At 29.1% G+C, this 9,898-nt stretch overlaps 1 non-coding gene across 1 annotated transcript; it reads left to right on the top strand.

Moving 5' to 3' along the window:
- The first annotated feature begins 7,500 nt into the window (after positions 1-7,500).
- On the top strand, positions 7,501-7,572 carry Trnaw-cca. Its single transcript has one exon. It is a non-coding gene; the product is annotated as a tRNA-Trp (tRNA).
- The last annotated feature ends 2,326 nt before the right edge of the window (positions 7,573-9,898 follow it).

The raw sequence follows: 9,898 nt of genomic DNA, 5'->3' as shown, positions 1-9,898 counted from the left end.
AAGACCAATTTGATACCGAGAGAAATAATAAATTTGCAAAAATCATGTAGAGGTGTTTTTGTAGCGAGATAAATTAAAGGTTTGAACGAGTATTAGACAGAATATTTATAAAATATATAATAATTATATATATATATATATATATATATATATTCTGAGTGAATAGATAGATATTAATTTAGAAATATGAACAAACAACACTCTTTTTTGCACTAGTTTATTAAATAATAATTTTTACAAACGTTTCGAGATTAGGTTTGTCTCATCATCAGTGTGTTATAATTTAAAATCTGAAATAAGGAAACCTAAATTAGCATTATGTGTTATCCGTTACAATTTGTCTATTATACTCAGTATAACGAGTGTGTTATAATTAAAAATCTAAAATACAGAAACCTAAATTAGCATTATGTGTTATCCGTTACAAGTCTGAGTATAATGGACGACTTGTAACGGATAACACATAATGCTAATTTAGATTTCCATATTTTAGATTTCAAATTATAACACACTGATGATGGGACAAACCTAGTCTCAAAACGTTCGTAAAAATTATTATTTAATAAATTAGTGCAAAAAAGAGTGTTGTTTGTTCAAATTTTTAATTTAATATATATATATATATATATATATATATATATATATATACGAGTATATATATATATATATATATATATATAATATATATATATATATATATATATATAAATTTAAAATATAAAATATGAACCTACTACACAACAAATAGCTGATTGCTAGTTTCACATATTTAATAAAGACAACTGCCACATTATTGATGCAAAATATTAACTATGTTGTCAAATAAATTAAGTACAATTAGCTAGTGAATTTATAAATAAAAAACTACCTACTATAAATAATAGAAAATATGTACAAAGTGACAATTTTATTATTCGAAACAAACAAATGATATCTAACTATATTTATCTCTTAATCTATTTATTATTGATGCATTATAGACTACAATTTGTTTACAAACTAATATTTATTTGTCTATTAATATTAAATAATTAAATAACTAATTTGTTATTATAATGCATCATCTCTATCCTTGACAAAACTGAACCACGACTAATTCTAATTGTAAATTAAATAGTTTTAAGATAGATAATAACATTGTGCAATTTATATAGACGTACTATTAATTAATAAATGCAATTTATATTTTGTAATCACAAAAATCATATCACTTCATATTTATTCGATGTTAAATATATACTAATTTGTAATAGAGTCTTTCACTTTAAATTATATTATATATATACTAGGGTGGTCCTTAATATGGACATTTTCGAATTTCTTTGCTCCCAAGGGCTCAAATGCTTCCAAATTAATAAAACAAAATAATCTAAAAGTTTCAGCTCTTAATATTAACATTTAGATAGTCCGCAATTCAATTAAGGGGGGCGATACATGTAACAAGAAAAAAAAAATCGATTTTTTTTTATTTCATAAATCGTTACAATAACATCTCAAAAATATGCCTGTAAATATTCAAAACAAAATTATCATTATTTATACAATAAAAACTCATTTAAGTGCCACGCCTCAACTCGACGCTTGAGTGCTATTGTAAACTTTAAACGCGTTTTTCTCAAAACGACATTTTTGAAATTTGCGGGCGGGATAACTCAAAAAGTTCTCAACCGATTCCAATGAAATTTTGCACACATCTACTTTACAGTAATAGCTTCTAGTTAAACCTCAAACATTCCAAAAAATGTTTCAAAAATTAACCCTTTTACCAAAAAAACCATTGAAAAAAAGGTGAAAAATCGAACTTTTTTTTTCTAAGGTGTGCCAATTTACGATTTTGTGACTTTTTTAATTTTTTTTTGGTTTAACTAGAAGATATATGTTTTATGAACACGTACAAACTAATTTTTTTAAATTCAGATCACCGTACGAAAAGTGAGAACGCCCGCAAATTGATGGCGTTTTCCGAGAGGGTCTTGGCAGATTTATTTTTACGGCAGCCATTTAAAAAGAAAAATTAAAAAAATTTTTTTTTGTGTATTTTAATATATAATAAATAACCCTAAAAAAATTCAAAAAGATTCAATCATTCCTTCCCAGTTTAAAAAGTCCTCAAAAAATGGTAAAAATTACGGCGATTACATGTATCGCCCCCCTTAAGAGTTTCGTATATTTATTATTAAGTAAATTCTTGTGCTATCTGTGATAGCATTTGTGAATTCAAATATTATGACACCTAAAAATATTTATAAAACCCTTGACCTCTAATTAAACCCATGTGGACTGTTTAACGGAAATATATTCATCATGACACCAAAATTAATTTTGCAGCAAAATATTTATTTATTTGGTGATTTTGACACTCAAATTATCAGTAATAAATTGCCATCAAAATTACAAGTCTGCTATCACAGATGGCGCAAAAATTCACTCAATAATAAATATACGAAACTTTTAATTGAATTGCGGATTATCTAAATGTTAATATTAAAAGCTGAAACTTTTAGGGCATTTTTATTTCATTAATTTGGAAGCATTTGAGCCCTTGGGAGCAAAGAAAATGTCCATATTAAGGATCTTAATATCTTTTGGATGGAGTGCGGACTATTTTAAAGTTAATATTAAGAGCGGAAACGTTTAGAGCATTTTTTTCCATCGTTTTGGAAGCATTTGCAACCCTGGAAGCAAAAAAATCCATATTGAGGACCACCCTAATGTATATAAATGTTAAAACTTTTTGTTCGTTTTTAACAGTTTTCAAAGAAGTAGATACTTTATATCTCTGAAACGAAGCCTAAACTTGTCTGTAGACACATATACAGAAAATGTCCATATTAAGGACCACCCTTAATATCCGTTATATGGAGTGCGGACTATCTTAAAGTTAATATTAAGAGCTAAAACTTTCAGAGAATTTTTTTCCATAGTTTTGGAAGCATTTGAGACCCTGGGAGCAAAAAAAAATACAAAAATATCCATATTGAGGACCACCTTAATGTATATAAATTTTAAAAATGTATAACTTTTTGTTTCGAAAAAATAGAAATTTCATATCCCCGAAACGAAGCCTAAAATTGTCTGTAGACACATATACAGAAAATGTCCATATTAAGGACAACCCTTAATATTCTTTGGATGGAGTGCGGACTATCTTAAAGTTAATATATTAAGAGCTAAAATTTTCAGAGAATTTATTTCCATAGTTTTGGAAGCATTTGAGCCCTTGGGAACAATTTTTTTTAAAAATATCTATACTGAGGACCACCCTAATTTATATAAATGTTAAAAATGTTTAACTTTTTGTTCCAAAGAAATAGATATTTCATATCCCCAAAACGAAGCCTAAAATTGTCTGTAGACAAATATACAGAAAATGTCCATATTACTACCCTTAATATCCTTTGGATGGAGTGCGGACTATCTTAAAGTTAATATTAAGAACTAAAGGTTCCAGAAAAAAAAATTCATCGTTTTGGAAGCATTTGAGGCCCTGGGAGCAAAAAAATCGAAAATATCCATATTGAGGCCTCAATATGCATATTGAGGCCTCAATATGGATATTTTCGATTTTTTTGCTCCCAGGGTCTCAAATGCTTTTTCTTTAATTTTGAAGCATTTGAGACCCTGGGAAGCAAAAAAATTCAAAAAAATCCATATTGAGGACCACCCTAATGTATATAAATGTTAAAAATGTATAACTTTTTGTTCCAAAGAAATAGATATTTCAGGAAAAGTTTTCTTTCCTCTTTTTTTGCCTCTCAATTTGTCAAACATCTCGCTGTAGTAACAATCAATATTTACTGTATATATCAAGATCAGATATGATGTATAAAGTACCCAAGGGTAGAAAAATATGTACTAAAAATAGCAATGCAAAATTTATTTTTTTTTTGCAATAAAATGGTTTTATAGTTAAATGCCGATTTAGACACACATAGATATTTCATATCGCAGAAACGAAGCCTGAAATTTGGTTCTCAAATGAAAATATTTTTGCAATTTTTAAAGTATCTTATTAAAACAGTTACTCATCGTGGTTATCAGAAGATGATCTCATAGAACTTCCATCAACTATTTCTTCTTCCATATTAATTTTGGTAGGTGAAAAAGTTTCTATCGAAACCAAAAATCGATCATATCTAACACTTTTACAGTACATACTGTCAGCATTATTATTGTCATCAGAGGATTCTTGATCAGCATTATTATGGTCATCAGACATTTGATTTTTGTCATCAGAATCACCAACCTCGTACAGGTTTTCATCGTCAGAAGAACTTTCGTTTGATTCATTTCCTGGTACTTTCCAAATCCTCATATCACATTCAGTTTCATCACGTCCACGAAAAAAGTTTGTAGACGGCTTCAAATATTTCTTAATCAGTTTACCGATTTCAACCAATGATTCATTATTGCTAGGATTAAGATCGATTTTTTCTTCTTCTTGAACATGACAACTGTTGGAATCCAAACTTTCTTTTGGATCTGTTACAGGAATCTTCTGAACCGTGGTTTCTAAATTAGTTTTATCACCAGGTTTTTCTTTAATACTAGATTCACTATTGTTTTCTTCAATAGTTGCATCCAATGATGGATCATTGACCAAAATATGGTCAGTGTGATTTTTCTTAATCTCTGCTTCAGAATTAATAGAACATTTCTCTAGTGTTTCACAAATCCTGCTTTCTAAATTATTATTCTCACAATCTACTGCCAAACCGATATTATTGTTTTTATCACCCATCAATGATCTATTATCATGACAACTATTTTCTCCTTTACGAGTGATCTTTAAAAAGACAAACGGTCCATATTGTTCCATATCAGAAGCCAATTTTATATCATAACCAGAATTTGGAAGTAAAAGTTCATCTGTTAAAAATGCAGTTTGGTAGACTTCTTTTGTGGTCTGGTCATATTTGTCTTCGATGTAGACGTACTTTACTTTGTTTCTTATATTGTGCTGATAGTTATACTTTGGAGGATTCATTTTTCTTTTGTTTGTTTTTCCCTATTGTTCGAATTATATAAATACATAATTTGTAATTTAAATGATTAAAATTATTGATTTATATATAGAATTTTTTTATCTTCTTGCATGTAACATTGTTAAGGAAATAAATAAATAACGTCATTAAATAATAAACGAGGGAGTAACATTTGTGAAACACATAACGCGTAGGGGGAAGTCCCGTAACGACGGACGGCTCCAAGCACCGGCCACTCTATTTAAGCGAATATTAATCTAATTATTATTTAAGCGAATATAAATCTTTTCATTTCAAAATACAAGTGAAAGGGGCACTGGGAGCAAGCAGGTAAAGTATCACGCGCCAATACTGCCTGTGACGCACACGGCCACGGCGAGAGCAACCCTTTTCTGTTTTAGGCGCAAAATCACGGCGTCACCTAAATATCAATGGACGTAATTCTAGTAGCATATTTATGCATTTACATTTGAGTGGTATGCAAAGATAAAAGTTGTACTTGATTATTATCCGTAAAATGGTAGAATATTATTAGATCTTTTAACCAATTTTAGTAGGTGCCATCAAATGAACGAAAATGTCTGTCTCTTAGCACCGGACACTAAGTCGTCCCTTAGCGTCGGACAGTAAACATATTGATATTTCTTGTGAGAATTTACGTAATTTATTCCAATTATTTAATTTTGTTCTGTATGAGTGCTAACGGTCACTACATACCCCAATTTTTCATATTTCCTAATCGAAGAATGAAAAGCTTATGGTGAAAGCACCAGCAGAGAGCATCGGTGTGGCCCAGCCAAAAGGGTGGATGAATAGTGACTTTTTTGCAATATCTAAGAATATTCGTCAAAGACACATGTGCAGACATACCAGAGCGTGGAGATGGCTACATATGTGATCAATGCCGGTTATTTTGAAACGTCCGGTACTAGGTGCCACTGTTTAAAATCATATTTGTTGATACCAAAGTTTGATTGATAGTACTAATTATTTTTAGCAAAGATTGCGGTTTTGTTAATTTAGTTCGATTTATAACTTTAGTATCTAACATAAATCATAATTTAATAAACATTTCGTAAAATATTTTTTGATTTATTTATAAATAACCTTAGGTGTCCGCCACTAGGGGACTTCCCCCTATATTTAACGTTTATAATCGAATCTCATTCTTATATAACAGTGTTTTTCTTTTAATTAACGTTATTGTTACATTTTTCTCTCTTGACGTTGGTTTGTTTATTTTCTATATTTTTTCTGTTTAAATAATACAAATTAATTTAATTTTAAATTAATATACCAAAATATATTATCCACCTGCATATTAGAAAAGACAAACAGGAAACTATACGTTGATGAAACATGTCAACATAGTTTGAATTCAGGCAACATTTACGAAACATATAAAATATATATTGAATTTAAATTATGTGTATGTAACAGCGTATACGTATATTTAACGTTAATGTTACGTTAATGTTGTTCAAAAAGGCTTTTTAAATAATTAAAATTAAAAATAAACTAGTTGAAAGTGGCATTTTACCTTAAGGCAAGTTGCATGAACTTCCCGAAATGTGTAAGAATTGACTTAATTAACTGAAGTTGAGATTTAGATATTTTTAGATAAATTTTTTTAAAGAAATTTCTAATGGTTTGGTCGATCTTCTCGTAAACCTAGTCATGACTCTTATAGAATTTATTTCAATGGCTTTTAAATTTGTGAAATCCAAATTTTGACTTATCAAATCACAAAAGCAATTTTTGGCACTAATTTTTATTATTTTATTTTTTTCAAACTTTGATGATTTTTAAAATTAAACGACTTGTCGTAGGGCCGATCTATCTCTGCTCTTTTTTTCAGAAAAGCTTTTAAAATTTTTAAAAATTATGATATTTTTTTTCAAAAGTTAATTACAAGAAAACGGCTCGGCTGATTGTCACCAAAAACTAATCAGTATCATTCTTCACAAATATCTTTCAAGCTGTTTTTGAATTTTAAAAATCGATTCAGATTTTTTGGTTAAAACATGGACGGAAAATTTTGCACTATTCTGCATATTATAAAGTAACGGCTCGGTCGATCGTGGAACAAAACTGACAAATTGATAAGGACAAACGCAAGTCCTTATCGAGAGACATCGAATTCGGTCCAGCCGTTTCTGAGAAAACATCGATTTAAGGCAAAATATCTGTTCACATACACACACATACCTTTTTCAAATTTGGTCTCAATCGATTCAGAATGGCTTGAAACGTCGAGAAAACATAAAATTAGCAAATCCATTTTTTTTTTGTGAACATGTTTCTTTTACAACAATAAGCATTTAAACGAGATTTTTATGAAATTTCTCCATACGTAGCATTAACAATTTTCAAAATTACATATACAATTTTTTATAATCCTTAAACTCCTATCCTATACACCACTAGTTAACTAATTTTTCGCAACTATACTTTTTTTAACGATCCTTCAATTTTTCTCCGAAAGTGATTCGAATTTACAAGTGGCCTAAACAACGACTCCGTGGCGCAACGGTAGCGCGTCTGACTCCAGATCAGAAGGTTGCGTGTTCAAATCACGTCGGGGTCATAGAATTATTTTTTATCATTATTTTAATTAATTTATATTATTTACACTATTTATTATTATTATAAACATGAACAAATGATTAATTTTTATTAAAAACGCCGTAATAGCCAATTAAAACTAAGATAAAAATTGCTATTGCTTGGGTGGAGCGACTAGGGCGGATGCTGAAAACGCCATTATAAAGTGAAAAAAATAGAAATAGTAAGGTAAAAAATTTTCCTCCCAACCAATTTTATAACATTTATATACAAGCATTTTATAACATTTTATAGCATTTTATAACAATTATATACAAGCAAATAAAATAAAAGTGTAAAGATAAAAAAAATTGTATTAGGCAAACAGAAACTTATGTTGAACTTAATTTCTTTATCGATAGGTGAGCGTTCATACTTATATGTATTTTACTCCTATTATCAATAATATAAAAATGAATCGCAAAATGTGTTGGTAAGCGCATAACTCAACAACGCCTGGACCAACTTGGCCAATTCTTTTTTTTTAAATGTTCGTTGAAGTCCAAAGATGGTTCTTAAGGCGAGAAAAAATCGAATAATTGCCGGGAAAACCCTAAAAACAGCCTTTTTCTTTTTCTCATACAAACGTTTTCTAACAAAAACGTAGAATCAATTTGAGCTTTATTGATATTATATAAAGTTCATATCAAGCACTCAGTGTATACTCCTCCTAAACGATTATTCGGATTTTGATAAATCTTTCTGAAGTTTATTAAGGAAATTTTCGAGAATGTATGTGATTATAAAGTACTGGGATGTATGTGCAATATTGTAGAAATTCAGAGAAAAGAATGTAAAAACCGACATGTCATTGTTTAAAGCAGCTCTACATTTAACATCGCTCATATTATAAGCAATTTAAAAATAATTTATTTTTAGGTAAATGGTAAATATTAGTATATAATGTACTAATATTTACATTTACATGTCTACAATTTTTTTAATATAATATACTGTATATTATATTAAAAAATTTTAGACATGTGTACAGGTCAACGTCTGTCGGGTCATCTAGTTATTATATGTATTTTATTATAGAAAATGTATATGACTGATGTACGTGTATACAAAGTCAACAAAGTCAACAAATAAACAATGAAAAAAAAGATGAAAAGTGACTTCAGGATTCTCACAATTAGTTAATTTATAATGTTTATCCTTTGGAATAAGCTTATTTGTTCAAATTTATAAGAAAAAATAAACAAATGTTCCATAAATATTTGCAGAAGCAAAAATTATTAACTTGCCGAAGGAGGAGTATGTGTGTTTTTTATCTATAGCGAAGGAAATCCATATTTATGCATCGCAGACTAGGTCTTTTGTCTGGGTATGTCGGACTCAATTCGCCCTGGTAATAAATGATTAATTTTTATTGTTATAGCCAATTAAAACTAAGATAAAAATTGACTTCAGCATTCTCATAATTAGTTAATTGATATTGTTTATACTTTTGAATAAGCTTATTTTTCTGTATTTACAAGAAAAAATAAACAAATGATCCATAAATATTTGCAGAAGCACAAAAAATTAACTTGCCGAAGTAGGAGTATGTATTTTTTGCTATAGCGAAGGAAATGCATATATGCATCCCAGACTAGGTATTTTGTCTGGGTATGTCGGACTCAATACCGCCTGGGTATAATATCGACTAAAACCTCCGCTCAATGGAAAACGCCGTTAGGCATAAGCTTGTGGGGGAAGGTTCTAGAATGTTATAATTCTTGCACTGAAATTACACTTACATCAAATGAGCGAAGTATCATTCGCTATTTCTCTTAGAAGAAGTATGTGTGTGTGTGTGTGAACAGATTTTTGACCTTTCGTCTAAGTTTTCTCAAAAACGACTGGACCGATTTTAAAAATTTAAAGGCCATTCGATGTATCTCGTTGAGGACTAGCGTTTCTCATTTCTATTTGACGATCGTCCGAGCCGTTTCTTTGTAATTAGCAAAAAAGTGAAACGTTTTTGTTCACGATATAGTCAAAAATTCTGAATCGATTCTAGAAAATCAAAACTGGTTGGAAATCGTGCTGATTTGTTCTGGACAAAGATCGGTCGACCCGTTTCTGAGTAGTTTTAAGAAAAATTAAATTTAATGAAACTTTTTATGTTGATAGATATCATGATGCTAAAAAAATATACTAAAATATTACAGCCCTACGACAAGTCGTTTAATTTTAAAAATTCATCAAAGTTTGTAAAAATATGAGTAAAAATTGGTGTCAAAAATAGTCATAATTGGTGTCAAAAAACACTTTTGTAATGTGGTGAGTCAAAATTTTAATTTAACAAATTTAAAAGCAATTGA

The sequence above is a fragment of the Ctenocephalides felis genome, unplaced genomic scaffold (assembly GCF_003426905.1).
Source record: "Ctenocephalides felis isolate EL2017-DRISC unplaced genomic scaffold, ASM342690v1 CF-g0.4_SCAFFOLD_03572, whole genome shotgun sequence".
NCBI lineage: Eukaryota > Metazoa > Arthropoda > Insecta > Siphonaptera > Pulicidae > Ctenocephalides > Ctenocephalides felis.
The sequence above is the reverse complement of the archived record's forward strand: the minus strand, read 5'-3'. Positions and strand labels throughout refer to the sequence as shown.